The sequence below is a fragment of the Arachis hypogaea genome, chromosome 19 (assembly GCF_003086295.3).
Source record: "Arachis hypogaea cultivar Tifrunner chromosome 19, arahy.Tifrunner.gnm2.J5K5, whole genome shotgun sequence".
In the NCBI taxonomy this organism is placed as follows: domain Eukaryota; kingdom Viridiplantae; phylum Streptophyta; class Magnoliopsida; order Fabales; family Fabaceae; genus Arachis; species Arachis hypogaea.
The window spans coordinates 117,274,105-117,298,066 of record NC_092054.1 but is presented as its reverse complement, the minus strand read 5'-3'; the positions used below and the strand labels follow the sequence as shown (position 1 = coordinate 117,298,066).

General features: G+C 37.0%; 1 long non-coding RNA gene across 4 annotated transcripts; it reads left to right on the top strand.

Annotated features, from left to right (window-relative positions):
* The first annotated feature begins 8,496 nt into the window (after positions 1-8,496).
* Positions 8,497-10,499, top strand: LOC112777089 (uncharacterized). 4 transcript variants are annotated; one of them, XR_003190315.3, is made up of 7 exons: positions 8,497-8,623; positions 8,717-8,800; positions 8,916-9,090; positions 9,203-9,322; positions 9,487-9,612; positions 9,775-9,850; positions 9,956-10,499. It is a non-coding gene; the product is annotated as an uncharacterized lncRNA (long non-coding RNA). The 4 variants fall into 4 exon arrangements; XR_011878050.1 differs by having other exon boundaries at positions 8,507-8,623; positions 9,018-9,090; XR_003190314.3 differs by having other exon boundaries at positions 8,507-8,623; positions 9,018-9,090; positions 9,186-9,322.
* Positions 10,500-23,962: the final 13,463 nt, after the last annotated feature.

The window sequence follows — 23,962 nt, the reverse complement described above, 5'->3', positions numbered from 1 at the left end:
AAAGTTAAACTATTTCAGTATAGACTTAATGAACCTATACTTGGAACAGGCGAACTATTCATACCGAAATTTACATAAACTTTAAATACATACGTTAAGCAGAGAAATCAGAGCAGAGTAGAGAAACACAGAAAACAGAGTAACCAGAGTAAAGTAAAGAGATAAAGAGAAAAAGAGTAATATAGATACAGATGAAAAGAGTAATCAGAGAAGAGAAAAGAGGTATAGAGAACAGAGTAATTAAAACAGAGTAAAGAGATATAGAGAAAAGAGAAACCAGAACAGAGTAAAGAGATATAAAGAGAAGAGTAATATAATAAAGATATATATATATATATATATATATATATATATATATATATATATATATATATATATATATATATATGTTGCTTAATGCAACCCAAGAGATATTATATATATATATGTTGCTTAATGCAACCCAAGAGATATTATATATATATTTGTTGCTTAATGCAACCCAAGAGATGTTTGTTTATTTATCTGTTGCCCTAAGGCAACCCAAGAGTAATTTTCCGTTCCCAAGAGTATATTTCCTGCGAGTAGAAAGCAGAGGCTGTCTCAATAGAGCTGCTAATAATTATATGCGCATTTATTTGAACGGAAAATCGTATCCGGGAAATCGTGAACTCGTGACCGGATAAATGTCGGGAATGCAGGTGCTAACCGACACATGAGCTCATGGCCTGCGCTAGGGCTAGACATGCATCATTCTTGTCTGCGCATCACTCTCTGTTGCATTCCTTTCTGTGTGTGATCTACTTCTTTATGTTTGTCTGCTTGTATGCTATTTCTGTGTTTTATTTTCTTGTATTCTTTTGTTTGTGTTCTGCTTTCTGTTGTCTCTACTTTCTCTTTCTATCTTTATCTTCTGTTTACTGCTTCGCTATATTATGTTATTCGTCTACTAATCGACCCCAAATAAATGAACGTAACTAATAACCCCGACCCTACTAAGAACTCCCCAGTTCTTACCCCTTCTCTCTCCCTTCCCCCTTCAGATGGAAGTAAGAGTACCTTACCATAGTTCGCTAATGACCGTTCGCAAGAAGAGGATTCTGCTCTAGATAGTCTTCTGAGTCTAGGGTGAATATCGTTCTCTGATTATATGTATATACTGTGAGACCAGCCAACGTCTGTACCCCGTTCGTATGCGTACTTTAACCTAAATCCTGTGTCCGAGATTCTTATTGTGTGGCTACTTCATGAGGTACCAGAGAGACGTCCTGTGGAAAAGTCTGATTGTGCAGAGGAGTAGCAGATGATGTTCTATCTTTTGATGACGTTCCACTTGACTTGAGTTTTGAAGACCTAGAACGTACTTTCTCTCGCTTTAGTAGTTTAGAGAGACTAGGTGAGTATAGGGTATAGGCTAGCCTAGGTGCCAGCTTAGGGACCTCTTGAACAGGTCAGGACCTGGGATGTTGTATGTAAGTATATGTATATAGTTATTATCTAGCTATATCTAGGGGTGTTCTAACTAACAGTCTATATGCTAATAAAGGCTGAATCACCAAATGTTGTCAACTACTTGTGATGTATTTTTGTGTGGTTGTTTATAACTGTTTTATCTGTTATTACTTGTGAATTGATTATAAATGATTCTGTCTATTAATCCAAACATTTTCAAAAAAAATACACCTCACAAATTAACTACGCTTTTAACAACGAATCAGGCTCATATGATAAATAATAGATAATAATTAGGAAGGCAAATTGGTAGCGCTCAGTTTTCGGTATGATCTAGACATATTAAAATATGGGTCGTTACATTTGGCGCTACCAAGGATACTCCAAAGGGAAGCTCTCGGTTCGTTTCAAGCAAAACTTGGATTCTTCCAAGTTTGGCGCCACACATAGCAAAAGTGGTGGTCCCCATCCCTCTTTCAAGGCTGCACGAGATACTATTATATTTATCTTGATTTAAATTTTATTTTTTTTAAAATTAGAAAAAGATATTATTTAGCTTTAGGAAATATAATTTACATTAATTAGGATTATATATAAAAGGAAAAAGAATCAGCCCTTCGGGCTCATCTCTTCTCTCATACCGCATTCTGCAATTTACAGTTTTTCAGAATCCTTGTTTTCTCTCTGAACTATGAGCAACTAATCCTCCACTGTTAAGGTTAGGAGCTCTGTTTATTCTATGGATTAATACTATTACTTTTCTATTTTAATTCATGTATTGATTTGTAACACCCTACCACACAGAGTCTTATGCTTAAGTCATAAAGCTGAGGTGGCAAGGTATTACGACCTCTAAAAGTAATATATATATATAATAATGAAAAAGAGATAATATACTAGGAGCCTTGAAAGGTCGGAAAAACAAAATCGCAAAATCAAAAAGCGCAACCCTCAGAAAACATGGTTACTAGAGTGAGAAGAAAACTAAAGCTCAACAATAAATATATACAAATGACATGAGTAGAGGGTCAATAATACAAGATAACAAGCTTCTAGCTTAGCCTGTGAAGCCAAGGCTGGCCGGAGAACATATACGTACATATATATACATAATAATAACCCAAAAGAACATGTTCAAAACCTTAGTTCTCCATAAAACTTCTAAGAGGTACATAACAAAGTGTTCTTACATACAAGTGGAGAAACTATACATATATATACATCAAAGAACAAAAGGAGATCCCAAAGTAAACCACTTTACCATAGAAGCATCTGACGCCTATCGAGGTGCCGCTCGACCTGCATCTGAAAACAACAACACAGTATGGGATGAAAACTAGGGGTTCTCACCATGGTAAAGGTGCGATGCATATATTATATAAGATCCTGGAAATGCCAGAGGCAATACTAGAATGCCGACTCTCAAATTATGAAGCTTAAATTGCTAATCAGAAATCCTAAAAAGGGTGGTGGTCTTCTAGGGAATTCTAAACCTAGCTTAAACTTTAACCTTAACTCTAAACCTGTCCACCTTTCATCCGTACCTCCATCTCCGATGATTCGCATAGACAGAACAAACAGACAAGGCAAGCACAGGTAGAAAACAAGTAGTTCAAGTAACAATTACAACAATTAGCAGAATATAATCAATTAGGCATTCCCAATTAAGGCATAGCAAACAAAGCACACATGCATATGATGAATGTCTATCCTACTGGTTGTGAGCCCACGTGTCGGTTACTTTGCCAGAACCCGACACATCTGGTAGCTAACCCAGACATTGGTCTCTAGGTTGCACATCTCTAGGAGGATCATAAACGAAGGAGAGTGCCTTTCCACATCGAAGGAGTATGCCTTTCCACAATGCAACCAGAGAAGAATGTGGGGGAAACAATACGAAGGAGAGTACTTTTCTACCTTCTCTACATCCACATCACGACAAGAGAGGGAACTTCCATCCTCAACTTGCCATCCGAACACATTTTCAAATTAATATGCAAGCTGGATTACACTTAGACCTTGCCATCTCGACTATTTCGGCTACATACACATCTCGACCATTCTGGCCACATACAGTTATCCCAGATCTCATCATTTATCATCATCATTTCCTTACATCCATTCTTTATAGCCATAATTTAGCTTGATCTCATACATACAACTCATATTATTGCAATTTGTACCTATTTCATCATTTAAGATTATTTCTTCACTCTCAAGTTATCACATTTTCCTAGCTTCAGCTCATTACTAGACTTACTACTATACCTTATGTCTAAAAGGATGACAATGGAGGTTTAGAAGTCAAAAATCTGGTTTAAAACACAAAAATCTAGTTTTGCAAGAAGCAGGGGCCACGTGTGCGCGTGGTAGTATGAAAAGGTAGCACACACGCGCATTCCCCTTACCATGCGTACGCATAGGTGAGAACAGCATGTCACGCGTACGCGTGGGTCATGCCTACGCGTGGTCATGCATGTTGGCTCATTATACGCACGCATGGCTACTTGCGCATGCGCAATTTAAAAATACATGCCACGCGTACGCATGGATGTACGTTTTTCCAAAAAAATAACAGATTACCTAGAAAGCTGCAAAACCAGATAATGATCACCTGCATAACATATATTTCACACCAACTTCCGTCATCCATAACTTTTTCCACAAAACTCCATTTTTCAAAAAATTTATACCGTTCAAAAGCTTGTAAAACCATCTTTAAGTTGAAACAAATTCCATTTCCAACCAAAATTTGAGGCTCGAGTTATAGACTTCCAAAGTTCATTAAAATGAAGTTTTTATTCGAAACTTCAAACCTCCATTTTCTTTTTAAAACTCATTTCAACTCAACTCATCATACCTATAATCATCAATACCACAACAATCCTCACAATTCTACTATTTCTCCATTCCACAACATCATACTCCAACCTCTCAATTCATCAATAGGATTTCATTTTGCCCTATATATATATATATATATATATATATATAGCATCATCAATTCGTCCAACAAGCATCATCAATTCATCATTCATAATTCGTCCAACAAGCATCAAATTCATCATCAATTCGTCATTCATTAACTCATCACTCACATCATATACTTACCAAGTATAATACCAAAGCTTCCATCACTTTACTTTAGTAAATCATACACCAATACATACATAAACTCTTTATCAATAACTCATTACTCTAGTCACAATAATCACCATCAAACCACTATAATTCATATTCATTCACCTTCTCCACTTTACAAGCACCAATAAATCTTTAATTAGCATTCCAAGTTCAGCAACCACAATTTAAACCAAAATTCAACATTTATCATCAAACATTAATCAATTTACATGCTTGTACATTCATCCCTATCTTATAGTCCACTAGCTTAAGTCTTCACAGAACATTATATATTAAATACGTGAAACCTAAACCATACCTTGGCCGATTTTCGCGTGTTGTCCAAGGCGAAACACCAACCAAAATAGCCCCTTCAAGCCCCCAAAATCATCAAAACTTAAGTACCCAACCTCCACAAAGTTCCAATGCTCACAATTCAAGTTCCAACATATACACTTATACACCTAATTTCACATATATCACCAAACATACTCAAAATTCACAATCTAACATACTAGAACTGAAATTGGCTAGGGTTGATGAACCTTACCTGGTATGTGCCTCAATCAAACCAAAGCCCACCATATTTAGGAACCAACAAACACAAGCAGACACACAATACAAACATACAAATAATTCACACATCAAACAAATACAAAGAATTCACAAATAATACAGTACAGCAACACAGGAACACTCAAGCAATTTACACAAATGCATATGATGAATGCCTTTTCTATGCAGGCCATGAGCTCATGCGTTGGTTGTTTACCCGCAACCCAACGTTACCCAGGTCGAACCCCGAATATGATTTCTCACTGAGTCAGTCAGGAACTGGTATCATCATGGGCGAACCCATGTCTGTCAGGATACCGTGGCATCATAGATTTATCCGTGTCAGTCAGGCCGAAAATAATAATGTAATAATTTGCTATAGCTTAGAAAAGTACATCTCAGTGAGAAACAAGCTATCAGTTAGATGGGCATCCCCACGTTAGCAATTGGCACGAGGGCTCAATCAAACAACCAATTCTCACATATAATTATCAGTTTTCAGTCATTTGTTCATCATTCACAGTTTTTCAATTATCGTTTCTCATAGTCATATCTCCGCATCACCAACTTAGCAATCATACCTCTGCATCACCAAATAATCAATCATACCTCCACATCACCTCATAATCATTCACACTACTGCATCACCAAAAAAGTATATTTTCAGCCATTTATCAATCATAATATCAAAATATTTTGTTTATAATTATTCAAACTCCTTCAACATTTAATCAAGGTAAAATCTTCTTTTCATTATTTAAAACAATTTCTTATCCTTCTCAAGAATTCTTTCAAATTACTGTCAAGTACTTAAACATCCATCTCTAGCTATCAAGTATCCAATTCATTAATTTTACATTCAAGACTTAATTTATATATTTCAATTTAGTTAAATCCTTATATTTTTGTAAAAATTCGGACATAATTACCCCTAAAAATGGACTTAAACCACTCTTATGGGTTTCCTCTTTCTCAACAATTCACTAGTCTGGTTCCAACAAATATCAGAACAGCATGATTCTCAATAATCAATCTACCCTAGTTCAGTTTAATAACCAATGTAATATTGTCAACATAACCAGTAAGAATCAGAATTTTCAAGAAATCAGTTTGTCAAGTAAACTTTAACTCGTTCAATAATTTTTAATTTCAATCTCGGTTTATCCAAATTCAATTCAACACTCAACACAACATTATCCAATCAAATTAGCATATCCAGTAAACAAAATGAAGGATAAATCGTGGAACGGTATCATGGGGAGGTTTTTGCAGATTTATCGTGTTTGGGTATTGAGGGATATAGAGATGCACGTAAATTGTGCTAGGCTAGTGAGCTTTAGGTTAAAAATTGAATAAATCTCCCTAACCCAGGATGAATTACGTTTAACTGGGAAGCTCATTAGGGTGGGATATTTATATGTATTCCATGAAGACCATTCATGTGTAAATCATCACTGGCTAGCGTGTATAAAATATAGTCTAATCCTTGCTATCCTGGGACGATTTATATTTAAATAGGTTCAGGACATTCACGTTTTCAAAATCAATTTAGAGAATTTAGGTAAATTGGGTTGCTCTTTATAGTAATTAAATAAAAAAAGCTGCAAACTTATTTTAGTCCTTCTTTATACATCCGATTTATAAGTTTAAAAATAACCGTAAAATCTAAATAAATTATCTAAATTTAGTATTTGTAAAATTTATTTGAAATACCCATTTTTAGTGTCTTAATATGAGTTCGAAAAAAATTTTAGATTTTATAATAACACTGGTGTTTTAATATTTTAAAAATAAAAAAACAAATTTTAATTTGTAGTAAAACAAAACAGTCTGAAAGATGAATGAGTCTTTTTTACTTTTGATACTTTATGATATCAAATATTATTCATCTATTGTTAACAACTAAAATTACTAACTTGATGACACTTAATTACTTCTATTTAAATAGGGTTTCTTTGGATTAAAATTTTCATTTGTTTAGTACATGTATATGTCTTTTCCATAACATGTAATTCTTATGGTATTAAAAGTGCAGGTTTGGTTAATATAATTATTTTTTTATAAATTTTTAAAAGAGTAAAATTAGACCATTAATAAAATATGTATAATATCTTAGCCTTTATTTACTATATACATTTTTAATCAACGGGAGGTAGAAATTTCTTCCATTTTAAATATATTATTAACAATTAACGACTTGATGCATATTTTTACATAAGTAATAATGTTATACAAATCATAATTAGATGAATTAAATAATATTGTTATAAGTTTAGTGTTTGTATTTCTCATGACATATGTATGTGCTTAATGAATTTTATCTACTAATACGTTTGAATATATGTAAACTACATTCTTTGTACATAACGATTTCGAATGTGGTATTAACTTTTGCTAACATAATTTTTTTAAATACTTGAATTAATTAAATATTTTTGTAGTTCGAATAAAACAAATCAAAGTAATCACAATGAATAACAATTTTCTGTTAATTTAATCAACATACAAAATTAAAGTTTAAGGAAAACCCTTCTGTTTTACTTAATTTTGATATTTACTTTTATATGATTATTCTTTTTCAACAAATTTGTTTTACTAAATACAAACCGTACACTTGGTTTCAATAAATTTTCACAATAAAATTATTAAGCAAGGCCATCCTCACATTCTTTTGTTATTGAATTTATCCACCTTTAGACCATCTATGCAATACTAAGAACTAGATCAAAATGCATGAAGATCATAGAAAATAATCCATAACTTGATTTTTTGGATTTTCCTCTTTTATTATCATCGAGGGTGTGTGTCCTTAAATTTTCTGGTTGGTCCATCTAAAGTCTTTGACCTGAGTTAGTCATCTTTACATTAGTGTTGACCAGTTTTTCTTAATTGGTTTTGTGATAATCTTGTGAAGTTGTAATGATGCCTCAGATTCCTTAGGTCCACTTCCATACCGTAAAACACAATTTCATAACATGGTTCGAGTGTGCATGTTATTATAAATTTGAGAGTTGCATGATCATTGATACCCACTGCATGGGGTCATGAATGGTATCATAGGAGGGCCAAAGAATTACAATCCTTTAATGATAGGGATCACCTCACTCATTGTAGGTAACCAATCCTGGATTAGTGGGATCCAGTGCGTATGGAACTCACGAACAAATAAAGGATGTCGAGGAATACTTACTGAGGGGTATCTGCTCGTGTTATAAACGTGCGCAATCATTACAACTCCAATGAACAAGGCCTTTCTTTGCCAGAAAAAGAATAAATATACAAGGCCCAATATGCCAACATCACGAGACAAACCCAACTTTGTGCGGGCCCAATGTATATTAAGTTTGATCTCAATAAAAATAAAAGTATCCACGTACAAGGCCCAATACGCCAACATCACGAGACATAACTCTTTCCACCTGAACATGGGGCTAGGGATTCATTATTCATGAAATGTGTTCCGCTATCATATGCGGTGGCATTGTTGGTGGAAGCGAACCCTAAACAATTAGCGGTACAATCTGTCGCCATAGTTTTAATTTATTAACTTTTGGAATTGCATTTCTATCAATGTATTGTTGTTAATGTTGTGCCACATCATTCGCAGGGAGACTCTATTCCGGTATAGTGGGTTCAACAGTCCCAACGGGGTTTTCATGTCCTTGGTGCCCCATGGACACCACACACTGATGTAAGTGAATCCTTGATTTGACCTTTTCTGTTGCCACTTTGATGGGTGAACATGTTACAAATATAGATGACGTGAAAGTACGGGTGGCTAATCGATTGAATGTTTCAACGTTTAGCTTATCAATACTGTCACTATGATTGGGTCAATGGTTGCTTCAAAACTGATGGCTCCGCGTATATGGTACTTCCCATCTAACTTTTTCTGATGAGGTCCTCAGCGATGCTCATATGGATCGGCTGGAGGTTGCATACACACTACCTTGGATGCCAGAAATGAATGATCTCCACTATGTGAGTTATTTCCCCTTGTATTGCATGCGAACGAGGTCTTATATTGAAAGATGTTGAGTCCAACTCCTGCCTTATAATAATGTCTGCATTGCAAGTCTTTGTGCCCATCTAGGAGCCAGCAGATGTGTGGTATCTGATGATTCTTGATGTTAAGGAAGCAAGGGTCTATGCCTTTGACGTGAACAAAACCCTCAAAAGTATTATTAGAAGAGAGGCCAACATGACTCGCATTGTGAGTATAGTTGTAAGCCTAAATTATGTATATATACAGACACACACATGGATTTGGTTTTAAGATATTCTGGTTCACATTTATATGCGTTCATGTTCAACGGTGCAAACCTTGAAATGAACACCATGCCTAATAACCCACTTTGAAACACGTCACGAATGCAGTGTCGCGCTTTGGGAAAGTTAGTCATGTTGAATTAGAATCTGGTCAACTTTAGGAATGGCACCCCAAATTCGGTAAAATTGGGGCAAGTGCTACAACCCAGCTGGTCTGCCGACGAATGTCGATGGGTATGTTGAATATCCCATTGCACCTCCTCTCACACCCATAGTTTTGTTATTCGATACTTACATGTTGTACTATTGTTTGACATTTTGTTGCTGCAAACTGTTAAATCCAAATCCTTACCAATGAATTATTCTGTTATCTGCTGCTTGATATTCTTGTTACAGCATGGACATTGCGGTTTGGTGCCTTTATTGGCTCCTCTACAAAGGCAGAATTAGTCCGAGGATCTTCAATCCGATGGTATGCTGGTTAAACTTTGTGAATTGTGGCCTTATCTTGTTTGTGCCATGAAAGATTCATTATTGTTGGAAACGTAACCAGGTCTTTGTTTTGGACTCTGTGCAGGCCAATGCCAAAACTGTTAGGATGAAGGCAACTGTCAAGATAATTCAGTCCGTTGGGAACGAGGAAGGAGGATCGGTGGATGTTCGGTCACGACTGAACTAGTTGGATGTCATATCTTTCAACTAATGCTACCATATATCCAATTGTTGTCACTTATGTTATTTTGGGAAAAATTTCAATTAAGTATATACGCCGCTAAGTTTATTTTGGTAGTTTGAGTAAAAGGTGATGACTCCAACTTGTTGCTCCTTGTGCCTCTGGACTAAAGGCCCTTATGAACCATCTTGTTAATTGTGTTTGGCGAGGTTTAGGACAAGCTAGAACCTCATAGCCTTGTTTATGTCAATAGTATCCTAGAAGACACCTCATGTGTCAAGTATAAACTTTATTAAGTTGTACCTAGGAAATCAGCTGCTCCTGCAGCAACTAAACCAAGTCCAGCCATGCCTTGGATGATTGGCCTTATTTTAGTTGTGTGAGGCTAAATCTCCATGTACGGTTTGCATATGTGAAAAATTTATAAAATGTTGCTTCGTATTATGTATTTCGATTGGCACAAGTTAATTAAATTGTTACTGAGAATACAAAGATTTTCAACTTAGTTGGCGATCTAATCCTTTTAAAAGAGCGTAATGACCTCAGAAATTAATGTTTCACTTAAATGTATCGTCTGTAACTTTTTTGCCACTTTTTGAGACCTATGACAATTACATTGTGAATTCAGTTAAGTGCTTTCATTTTTAAAAACTGAAACTTGTTAAGTCAGAACATGAGATATCGACAAGAACTAAATTTTCGATTTTCCTGTCAATTATATTTGCGACTTCATGATTTTGCCAAATAGGGAATTAGGGAATTTTTTGGTGCCTGAAAAAAAATATTCATATACTCAAATTTTAATTACAACGATGGAAAAATCAATAATTTAGAAAACAGAACAAATGATATCCAATGTAAAGCAGTTTAAGGAGAATGAGAGTTAAATTAACAGCAAATATTCAGGTATTTAAATGTCAAAAATAATATTTTACATAATCTATAATTGTATAATTAAAAACATAATTTTATCCCATATCTTCAGCTCATTATTGATGCATTCATAGATGTCCGAATTCCAAAAAAATAAAGCATAGCAGATAAAAATGCGTTTATAGATGTCACTTGACTACAACCAAAAAGAAGAATTTTGTACTGTTTATTATTAATTGTTTTCACCATTTGCATAAGTCAACCACTGCTGAATGTGGTATCTTCCCTGTACTCCTGTTAAATGTCAATGGAGATAAATATCAACAATGTAAAGTTCATGTAACATGAATTGAGAATTTCAGTGTCCCAGTTATTCTATACTAGTCTCTTGCTTATACATGGAGAAATGTTTCTAACATTTTTTTTCTATACCTTCATGTGCTCGCCCGTACTCATACGTTGACCTGACTTTAAATTCACTTTTGGAGTTGCTCTCAGATCCAGTTGGATTGGTTTGAACATCAAAACTTTTGACTGCATTGTAACACACGTTTATTTGGCATCTGAAATTGCACAAACTTGCAGATGGAACACCCTATTCAATGGGTCAAAATCATGGTGGGATCACCATAAATGTTGACAAATTAAGTTTTTGGTATCAAGAACTAAATAAATTTCTTGTTTTTAAGGTATTTTAAAGCATATTTGTCGATACCTATATATAACTATTTGTAGGGAGTTCAATTGTAGAGTATTTATATATCGACTACTATATAAAATGTGGTCACCTCAAATCCATTTTAATAACTTGATTGAGATTAATAAGAAAATTTATGACATAAAATTATTTAACACTACAGGTATCATATCTTTAGAATTAGACGTACATATTCAATTCAGTTTGGCACCATCGACACTTCTTGACCTGTGGCTAATACACACCTCCTAATTCCTTCGCAGCATTTCACCATTACCATGAATCTTTCTTTCTCACCCAAAGTTAGTCTATTCTCTTTCGACGCCTGTTGCTTTCATTGCCAGTATATGACACCTACAACATATAATAATACTGACTTAATAAGACATCGACCGTCTCTTCTAAACGAATTTACATGCTTAAAGAATTTAATGCTTTTGGCATCTCGCTATTGGGTCTCTATTGGGCATACTCTGACTTGGCACAGTGTCTTTCTCCATATTTGAAGTTGCTACTTGTGGCCCATTAGGACATCGAGTCCGTCGGTGACCAAGGCAACCGCACGTGTTGCACTTCCTCAGCTTGACAGCCCTTGATCCAGCTGGCTCATTGCTGTGCCCGGTTCTCTTTGTGCGAACACCAATTGGGTCTCTAACCCCTGCGCTGCATGACTACTCCTTGCACCATCACTTTCTTCCCCATTCATCATTTCTAGCCTCAATGTGTACTCCACCACTTTCTCTATTATGCCTTAAAGTTCTCTTCACTCTGACAAGCAACTCGAGCGAACCTTTTGCAATATTGCAAGAACGCACCAACACGGTTACGGTAAAGTGCTTCTGTGTCGTCCACTCGGCTAATCGCACACATATCAACCTTGGGTGTCTTTGACTATCGCTGCAGAACCAGGCTTTTCAGGAGAGACCTAATGTCTAATCGGACAAGCACTACAAGTATATGGACGCAAGAAATTCCGAAAGATTCCATCCTTACGCAACTGTAGACAAATATGTCGGACATTCCATGGTGAGTCATGTTCCACCTTTTCTCTGGCCTTCAATATTTCTGAGTCACGTATATGCATGTGCCATCCGATTCTATGCACCCTAACACTATTGCATGTACACACCTCTTCAACATCTCCCGGTATCTCGCAAAAATTTCACGTGTGAAATTTATTGCACCTGATTTCTCCAGCTCTGGAAACTCTGTTTGGATGACAGGGGTCCCATACGATGACCGAAACTCGAGCTTATCTTCGTTGTCTCTGAGGAATTCCATACACCATTGGAAATTTGTTATGAATTCAAGAATCCCGTACCTACTATCCACAAACCGCCCAAGCTTCGCATGCAACGATTCGCATCGGAAAGTCGTCTTAATGCTAGCAAAGAACCTTCCACGTATGTAAGCCGTTGCCCACGACAACTTCTTCGAGTATAAATCCTTCACCCACTCATGATTCTTCACGCCACACTCACTCACCATCGCTTTCCACTACAACTCAAACTCCCTCCACCTCTATGTCTGCTAGCATGCAGTGCCTAAACAAGGATGTATACCTCGGCATACATACATTGGAAGTAGCATTCCTCAGTAGGTGCCATGCGCAAAGCCTGTGATGAGCATCGGAAAAGACCTTGTGGATAGCTATTCGCATTGATCTATCTTTGATGCACGAAAAACTTGTCTCTCAACAAATCTCCCTTCGGCAAGTATACTGAATTGTCGTCAAGTAAAACTCACAATAGAGTGAGGTCGAATCCCACAGAGATTAACGGATTAAGCAATCAATGATTAATTGATTATCCTAGTTAGACGGTTCAGATTTGGATGTGATAAGTAACAAGGAAATGTAAATTGACAGAAAAGTAAAGAAAGCAATAAAGTGCAGAAAAGTAAAATAACAAGAAAAGTAAATGTAAGAACTAAAAATAAAATGAACATTGGGATCAAGAGATATTGCAATCCTCTGGATCATGTTCATTCTCATCTCTTCCTCAATCAATGCACTCATTGATCTCCTTGGCAATCTTAAGTGATTGAATTACAATTTCTTGTAATTCAATCTCTCAAATCTTGATCAATAGCCAATTTCTTGGTTAATTGCTCATGAGAAGAGATGAAGTATGGTCACTGATTATACCACATGCATTTCCCAAATCAAGTATTGAGAGGGTTATAGTCACATACCCATCCAAACCCAATTTGGTCCAGCATGAGAAAGCATTTCTAGCTTGATCTCTTCATTCCTCTTTCAAGGTTCAGAAGAGATCCAAGTATGAATAGCTTCTTTTCCAAGATAACTATCCAATTGGATGAAGACCGAAAGCTTTCAAGTAAAATCAAGAGAAAAGAAAGAAGAAGAAGAATAAAAACTACAATTGATCCATTGAATCACAATAGAGCTCTCTAACCCAATGTAAAGAGTTAGTTGATCATTGCTCTACAAAAATAGAAAAGAAAGAAAGTACAGAAAAGTAAAGATGAAGAGTGAAAACTGAAAATAAAACTTCAAAATTCATAAATGAAAAGTACAAAGAAAGAAAAGGAAAAGTGTGTGAGGGAAGGGAGTCCGAAGACCCCTCTTCCAGAATTTTCAGCCTTCTAGCCTAAGATGAATTCAATGTAAAAACTAAGGCCTTTATATAGGCTCTCCTAAATTACAAAATGAAATTAAAAGCAAATTACAATTAAATGAAAATTCCTATTCTAGATGCTTCTTGTGGCCTTGATTGGTTGACAATTGTGGGCTTGCTTGCTTGAGCTTTGAAGTGGGCTTGAGAGAGAAGTAAGTCAAGTTGAGGTCTAGGTGCTAAAGTTAGTGCCAAAGTTAGCCACACTAATGTTACAAGTGTGGCGTTAGTGCTAAAGTTATTGTGGCTAACGTTGCACTTGCTGCTCAATTGGTGTTTTTGGGGCTTAAAAGATGCCTCTTATTTGTACTCCAATTTCATACCCACTATAGAGTATTATATATCATTGGAAAGCTCTAAATGTCAACTTTCTAACGCAACTAGAATCACCTCAATTGGACCTCTGTAGCTCAAGTTATGCTCCTTTGAAGTGGACATGGTCGCTGGCATATATGCCAACGTTACTGGAAATGTTGATTGCCAATAACGCTAGCGATTTCCCATTTCTGAAGCTCAAACTTAGTGTCCGCCCTATACTATTATATATGGTTGGAAAACCCTGGATGTCTACTTTCCAATTCCTTTAGAAGCGCATCATTTGGAGCTCTACAACTCGAGTTATACTTCTTGGAAGGTGAAGAGGTCAGTTGGCCTAAATACAGGCTGATACCATATTCATCATTGCACTTTCGGGGCAGGTTTTCTCCCTCAAATTTAGTGTCATCTATGTAGTGACATATATGCTTGGAAAGCTCTGGAATCCTACTTTCCAATGCCACTGGAATCACCTCATTTGGAGCTGTGTGGCTCAAGTTATGCGTGTTTGAAGAAGGCATGGTCAGGCTTCCAGGTGGGACTTTTGCCCACGTTAACTACCACGTTAACTAAATTAACGTGGGAGTTAACGTGGCTTATTGGGGGCTTGTGAGTTCACTCCAACGTTAGTGAGAATATTTGGTGTCACTAACGTTGTCGATCACCACATTTCTCCACGTTAGCTTCCACGTTAACTAAGTTAACGTGGGAGCTAACGTGGCTTTGTTGTAACTTGGGCCAACGTTAGTGACAATGTTGAATGTCACTAACGTTGGCTTTTCCTCTTTCTTCTTAAAGTTAGAGGCCACGTTAACTAAGTTAACGTGGCAACTAACGTGCCCACTTATGAGCTTGGTCCAACGTTAGTGATAATGTTAAGTGTCACTAACGTTGGCTCCATTTCCTTTCTTCAAAGTTAATGCCACTAACTTTTTCCACTAACGTTGGGGCTTTCCTTCCTTCCACGTTAGTGCCTACGTTAGTGTAACTAACGTAGCCACTAACGTGGCTCTTCTCTTCTTCTTTTGGCCTGAAATCAATCAAACAAAGTGCATCAAAGTCTTGCTCTTAATCATGGATCATGCATCATCCAATTTATCATATAATTCATGCAAAATCCTGATGAAATCATGTAAAATGCACAATGTATGCTTGAATCAAAATGTAAGTGAATATCCACCCAAAACTAGCTTATTTTCTAAGAAAATGCATGAAACTACCTTAAAAACAGTAAAGAAAAGGTCAGTGAAACTGGCCAAGATGCCCTGGCATCACAACACCAAACTTAAAGCTTGCTTGTCCCTAAGCAAGTACTGGAACAAGAGAATGATGAATGGAATGCCAAGAGAAATGAGTCATTCTTGTGGAAGTCATGTCCCTGGTTTTATGGTGGTTTCATGCATAGCAACTTAGGTTCATTCCTGGATTTCAGGCCTTTATCATGTCCTAGAATACTCACTGTGATTGCATCCCATGAGACTTTTATTCATTGATCCTTTTGTTGTCATTTCAGGGCTTATTTTTGTTCTTAAGCTAGGTGCTCTGTAAGGAGGCAACTCTTTAAAATAAGCTTTCAGCCAACACTCCCGAACCAGTTGGTTCAAGGTGCTAGGTGTTGAAGCACCCCCTAAGGGCTTACTTGCTCAAGTCTCTCCCCCATACATACACACCACAGGCACATAATTTATTTATTTTCTTTCCTTGAGACCTTGGTGTCCAGCACCTCTTTGGGTTACTAAATGCTCTGTAGTGAGGGTTACTCTTGATAGTGGACTTTCAGCTGATAATCCCGAGTTAGTTATCCCAAGTTACCAAGTGATAAGGCACCCCTAAGAGCTTATTCATCCAAGTAGATCCCTCACACAGGAGCACCACATACACATGCCTCAAGATTAAAACCATTGGTGCCTAGCCTTATTGCTTACTCTTTTTCTTTTATTTTTTAACCTTTATTGTTCTTTCCCTTTTTCTTATTAGGATCTTCTTATTTAGCTAGTCTCATGGGGTGTGTTCAAAGCATAGTATTCATGATAGATAGTTGTCTTCCCACCTTGTGGTTGAACCAACTTAGCTAACTTATGATCACACCATAAACTCATGAACTTACTCCATAGTATGAACTCTACTCTGGTCTTTTATAAAACACTCATTCTCTTTTCATTTGATTCAAAAGGGACAAGCATACTAGTAAGCAAAGTAAGGATGCAGTAATGACATTCAGACTAGAAAACACAGCCTTAATCAATAAAAAGTTTAAAAGATAGAACTGACATGCTTATTCACAAGGAGAAAGCACACATACATACAAAGAACATAGAAGACAATCATGCAAATTAAAGTGCTGGAAATATGTAAGAGGAGATAGGAACTTTACCACCTTGTATTTTATCTTCATTGTTGTTGCCCTTTTCCTCCTATTCTTCCCCTTCCCACACCAGACATAGAATGATTGCTTATACTCAAGCAACAATTAAAATAGTGGTGACGGGGTTTATGATGGATCATGAATGTCTTAAAATAAAGTGTGAGTATGCATGTGTTTCAGCAAGCAAGATTATGGATCACAACAAAAGCACAAGAAGTAAAACAGAGACAATGTGATTGCATTAATAAGTGGTGTTGGCATGGTACTTTGCATGAAAGTTAAGTGGCAACACCAAACTTAGTGTGCCACTATCAATTTAGAATGTTGCAAGTACCCAGTGAAGATTGGAAATCAAATTGTTGCATGGCAACACCAAACTTAGAGTGCAATCATATGCCAAATTATTGAAAGTAAACTAAGCAAAGCAAGAAAATGTTACCTACGGTTGGGTTGCCTCCCAACAAGCGCTCTTTTAATGTCATTAGCTTGACATGTTGTTCACAACTTTCTTCCTCTTCTTCCAGTTTGTTAAGAGGAATGATCTCAAGAGAAAAGAGGAGCCAGTTAATGCCCCTTGTTTTGAGTGCCTCTCCCCAGCAAGCCTTCTTTTGTTGTTAACTTGAGTAAACTTGCTTGTTGGGGTGGGGGTGGGATGGCTTTTGGTTGACCTTTTCTTCTTCATGAATATTGTCCTTCTTTTCTTGGTCACCATCCTTTTGTTAGTGTTCATGTTGATTGCCTTTACCACCTTGATTTCAGGATTTGGGTATTGTATGATGGGTGGAGCATCCTCTTCATCAAGAACTTCTCGAATTGGTGGTTCAATGAACTCACCCTCTATGCAACTCTCTATTTCATTGGAGTGTGGGCTCCCTTGATTGACTTCCTCATTTGTTCTTGACCTTTGAATGAACTCCTCTGTTTCTGGAGAGAGTGAAGTGGTCTCTCTTTGTGCTCTCAGCTCTTCAATGAATTGTTCTTCAGAATAGAGTTGTGCATTCTGTCTCAATTTTTCTTCATGGTCCCTTCTTGCTATTTTCTCCTCTTCATTTGTCTTTATTATTTCTTCAAGGAGGCGCTCTATCCTAACGAGTCTCTCTTCTTCTCTACTTCTTTTGAGGTCTTCCATGAAGAGTTCCATCCTAGCAAGTCTATCTAAAGGTGGTTGGGTAGGTTGTAATGGTTGGGCGAGGTTGGTTTGTGAATGGAATTGGTTGTTTTGTGGTTGTGTGTTCTGAAAGTGGTATGACTCTTGTGGGTAGTGGATTGATTTTTGTGGATGGTGAAATGAATTGTATGGATTTTGGATAGACTTTTGTGCTGAGGCATACTCAAATGATGAAGGATTTAGGCATGTGAAACTTGGAGGTGAGGTTGTATAATTGAGAGGTGATGGCTCTTGATGAATGGGGTATGAATGAGTGAAATCTCTTTGACTTTGATCTTCCCAGCCACAACTTGAGTAGTGATCAAAGTCATCAAAATATGGACCATTTTGTGACCCTGGAGAGCACCCCATTTCATGTTCTTGATACTCCCACCCACCATGAGCATAGTAAAGTGAATCATTCTGTGGTGGTGGAGAATTTTCCATGAAATTTAATTGACTAAAATATGATGGATGCTCCTTTCTTTCCTGCAGAAAGCTCTGTCTCAAACAATAATCACCAAAAGAAATTGGAATCTCCATTGTCACAGATGAGAAAATTCCCAGTGAGGCAATATCACAAACAGTTGGTTAGCAAAAGAAAATAAAGAAACAAAAGAAAACAAAGACAAAAGAAAAGTGTCTAATCTAGTAAATCAATCAACCGGTAGTTTGTTAATCACGATTAATCCCCGGCAACGGCGCCATAAACTTGATGCACGGAAAACTTGTCTCTCAACAAATCTCCCTTCGGCAAGTATACCGAATTGTCGTCAAGTAAAACTCACAATAGAGTGAGGTCGAATCCCACAGAGATTAACGGATTAAGCAATCAATGATTAATTGATTATCCTAGTTAGACGGTTCAGATTTGGATGTGATAAGTAACAAGGAAATGTAAATTGACAGAAAAGTAAAGAAAGCAATAAAGTGCAGAAAAGTAAAATGACAAGAAAAGTAAATGTAAGAACTAAAAATAAAATGAACATTGCGATCAAGAGATATTGCAATCCTCCGGATCATGTTCATTCTCATCTCTTCCTCAATCAATGCACTCATTGATCTCATTGGCAATCTTAAGTGATTGAATTACAATTTCTTGTAATTCAATCTCTCAAATCTTGATCAATAGCCAATTCCTTGGTCAATTGCTCATGAGAAGAGATGAAGTATGGTCACTGATTATACCAAATACATTTCCCAAATCAAGTATTGAGAGGGTTATAGTCACATACCCATCCAAACCCAATTTGGTCCAGCATGAGAAAACATTTCTAGCTTGATCTCTTCATTCTTCTTTCAAGGTTCAGAAGAGATCCAAGTTTGAATAGCTTCTTTTCCAAGATAACTACCCAATTGGATGAAGACAGAAAGCTTTCAAGTAAAATCAAGAGAAAAGAAAGAAGAAGAAGAATAAGAACTACAATTGATCCATTGAATCACAATAGAGCTCTCTAAACCAATGTAAAGAGTTAGTTGATCATTGCTCTACAAAAATAGAAAAGAAAGAAAGTACAGAAAAGTAAAGATGAAGAGTGAAAACTGAAAATAAAACTTCAAAATTCATAAATGAAAAGTACAAAGAAAGAAAAGGAAAAGTGTGTAAGGGAAGGGAGTCCGAAGACCCCTCTTCCAGAATTTTCAGCCTTCTAGCCTAAGATAAATTCAATGTAAAAACTAAGACCTTTATATAGGCTCTCCTAAATTACAAAATGAAATTAAAAGCAAATTACAATTAAATGAAAATTTCTATTCTAGATGCTTCTTGTGGCCTTGATTGGTTGACAATTGTGGGCTTGCTTGCTTGAGCTTTGAAGTGGGCTTGAGAGAGAAGTAAGTCAAGTTGAGGTCTAAGTGCTAAAGTTAGTGCCAAAGTTAGCCACACTAACGTTACAAGTGTGGCGTTAGTGCTAAAGTTATTGTGGCTAACGTTGCACTTGCTGCCCAGTTGGTGTTTTTAGGGCTTACAAGATGCCTCTTTTTTGTGCTCCAATTTCATGTCCACTATAGAGTATTATATATCGTTAGAAAGCTCTGAATGTCAGCTTTCTAACGCAACTTGAATCACCTCAATTGGACCTCTGTAGCTCAAGTTATGCTCCTTTGAAGTGGACATGGTCGCTGGCATATATGCCAACGTTACTGGAAATGTTGATTGCCAATAACGCTAGCGATTTCCCGTTTCTGAAGCTCAAACTTAGTGTCCACCCCATACTATTATATATGGTTGGAAAGCCCTGGATGTCCACTTTCTAATGCCTTTGAAAGCGCATCATTTGGAGCTCTACAACTCGAGTTATACGTCTTGGAAGGTGAAGAGGTCAGTTGGCCTAAATACAGGCTGATACCATGTTCATCATTGCACTTTCGGGGCAGGTTTTCTCCCTCAAATTTAGTGTCAACCATATAGTGCCATATATGCTTGGAAAGCTCTGGAATCCTACTTTCCAATGCCACTAGAATCACCTCATTTGGAGCTTTGTGGCTCAAGTTATGCATGTTTGAAGAAGGCATGGTCAGGCTGCTAGGTGGGACTTTTGCCCACGTTAACTACCACGTTAACTAAGTTAACGTGGGAGTTAACGTGGCTTATTGGGGGCTTGTGAGTTCACTCCAACGTTAGTGAGAATGTTTGGTGTCACTAACGTTGTCGATCACCACCTTTCTCCACGTTAGCTTCCACGTTAACTAAGTTAACGTGGGAGCTAACTTGGCTTTGTTGTAACTTGGGCCAACGTTAGTGACAATGTTGAATGTCACTAACGTTGGCTTTCCCCCTTTCTTCTTAACGTTAGAGGCCACGTTAACTAAGTTAACGTGGCAACTAACGTGCCCACTTATGAGCTTGGTCCAACGTTAGTGATAATGTTAAGTGTCACTAACGTTGGCTCCATTTCCTTTCTTCAAAGTTAATGCCACTAACTTTTCCCACTAACGTTGGGGCTTTCCTTCCTTCCACGTTAGTGCCTACGTTAGTGTAACTAACGTAGCCACTAACGTGGCTCTTCTCTTCTTCTTTTGGCCTGAAATCAATCAAACAAAGTGCATCAAAGTCTTGCTCTTAATCATGGATCATGCATCATCCAATTTATCATATAATTCATGCAAAATCCTGATGAAATCATGTAAAATGCACAATGTATGCTTGAATCAAAATGTAAGTGAATATCCACCCAAAACTAGCTTATTTCCTAAGAAAATACATGAAACTACCTTAAAAACAGTAAAGAAAAGGTCAGTGAAACTGGCCAAGATGCCATGGCATAAATCTTTCCATCAGTAATTATGGCCTTTGGAGCTCTGCCATCCATACATTCAAAAAATTTTCTTAGAACCCATACGTACGAAGATTGTGTCTTACTTGAAACCATTGCGGTTGCAAAAACACATTGTGAATGTTAACCCTAGAGAAAACAACGACCGGAAGATTGTATTTGTTTTGTCCATGCGTAGCATCAAAGGCAAGAACATCACCGAATAATTTGAAATCCTCTTGACTACAACCGTCACTCAAGAACATGTCACACATGTGTTAACCAACCCCCACCTCGTACCTCCAATATATTTTCTCATCTCTCCTAGAAGCCACCTCCAAGAACCTTAGCGCTGCATTCACATCACCATTGTGCAAGGACCGCTGTCGCCTAACCTCGTTGTACATGTCTCACTTGGTGAATGATATGCAGTTGAAAGCCCCGACTTGTGCTGCAATTGACTCATATATTTTCGGGATGAAAATCCCCACTTGCCTTAGGCTATCCATGTGCGCTATGTCAACATCCGAAATCCTCCTATAAGAGAGCAAGTTCTCCACAAACTTTTGAGGCAAAAGATCATGGTTATGGTCATCCACAAAACGTGCCACAAACTAGTTTCCCCTGCCAACCCTTAGCTTTATCCGCATCTCGGCAGAACACCCACAACGGGTCACAACCTTGTGCTCTCTTTTGTGATCCTGATTTTCTAGTCATTTCTTGTCCCGAAAACATTCTCTATTACACAAATACGTAATTCGCCCAAATTCTCCTCTCTTGTTTTTTTATCTTCTTACCTTGTCATACGGCAAAACCCTTTGCCCGACTGTACTCTTCATATATATGAGCAGCTTCCTTAGTATTTTTGAACTCCATTCGCAAAAAATCATCAGCTATTATTGTCACAATATGCAGTCATTCCATTTTTGGCACTTTGTTGTCCTCTGCCTACCTCAACCTCATCATCTTCCATTCCCATGTCTTGTACTATTTCCTGAAAACATAATTAATTCAGCTACTCAGTCCACATTGCCAAACTTAATGAATGAAATTATTTGCAAAATCACATTGCATTGCAACATTGTAAAATCGATCTTTTAACTGAACCTTACTACCACATACCTCTTTGAAGGTAACGTCCCCTACCCTTTCACTCACTCCATCCAATACTGCCTCATCTGCAAATGCACCATCTAGCCGGGATCTAGGATCCTCTTCCATTCCGATTCACCATGTCTCTCCTTCACACCACCTAAGCTCAAAATCAATCTGACCAGCTTTTGAAATTATTATTTTCAGAGATATCTCAGCAATTCCAATTTCAACAAGTAATTATTTCATACAACCTGACTTAAACAAGCACAATTCACAATATTAAACCTCCAACACTATCATTAAACCAGTAATTTCAATTTCACGCTCATTCACATGATCTCAACATACACTTAACATGCAAGAAATAACCATATTGTTGTCTCAAGAGTAATCTCCCACTTAAACCCTTCCCAAAACGACCCCGTTGCAAGGACACTCCCAACATTATTGCACTTTGCCTATTCAAACCACTACCCGAATTCAAACATAGAATGAACAAAATGTCGATCTTATGTATTAGTGCTTTCTACCCCCTAACTACGCAATTACCTACACTATTTTACCAAGAGTCGATCGCACTCATACTTACCATCGCATTAGGAGCATTACCCACCTCTCCTACAATCCCATACTCAATAAACCACGTCAATGCCTCACAATACACTATTCCCCATTGCAAGCAAACTATTAAACTTGTATATACCTCATCATAAACGTCATCTACATCTAATGTGTCTTTATTACTAACTTTAGTTACAATGGTTTTTAGTCTAACTTTACCCCCCTTTTGTCTCGATACATCGAAGTGAATTTCCCTTCTTAAAATGGTCGTTGACCTTGTCCAAAATCCCCTAAAGCTACCCGCAACACCGTCCTTTTGCAATGCAACCAACCATCCCGCCTTTAGCGTCTTGCATTTCTGACACCACCGGAAGATCCAAAATTACTAACTAGCGCCTTCATTCACAACACCAGCTTGGCTTCTACTCTCTCCCCAGTCCAATCCAGCTGAGTTGTTACCCACACGCTCTCTCCCCAAATAGCTGACCCAACTCGTAGTTTCCTTAGTAAAAATCTAGGATGTAATTATAATTTTATTCTTTGCAAAATGACAAAAAATACACCTCTACCTGGTAACACTAGGAACAACGCTGTTCCATAAAAGACAATAGTACACCTGATAACTTTCTGTAATTATATTAGCATAATTGTAGATTTTTAAGTTTGGCCCTTTTTTCTGGATAAAAGGATGGGTTTATTATGAGCCGGGACATGTTGATGGCTCATTAGAGGGGAAAAAAAGATTGTATGCTTATTTTATGGTTCTTTTCCATTTTGATATTCATATTTACCCTTCTATTATTGTGTGAACAATTAATTACTCCAAATTCTTTCTTTTGCCATAATAATGCTTATTTGAACTCAAGATTATCATATAAACTTAAACTAATTTCACACAGATATTCTAAATGTTAGTTAATGTCCACACTTTACAAATCAATTTCAAATTTTTTATGCATGAAAATAAA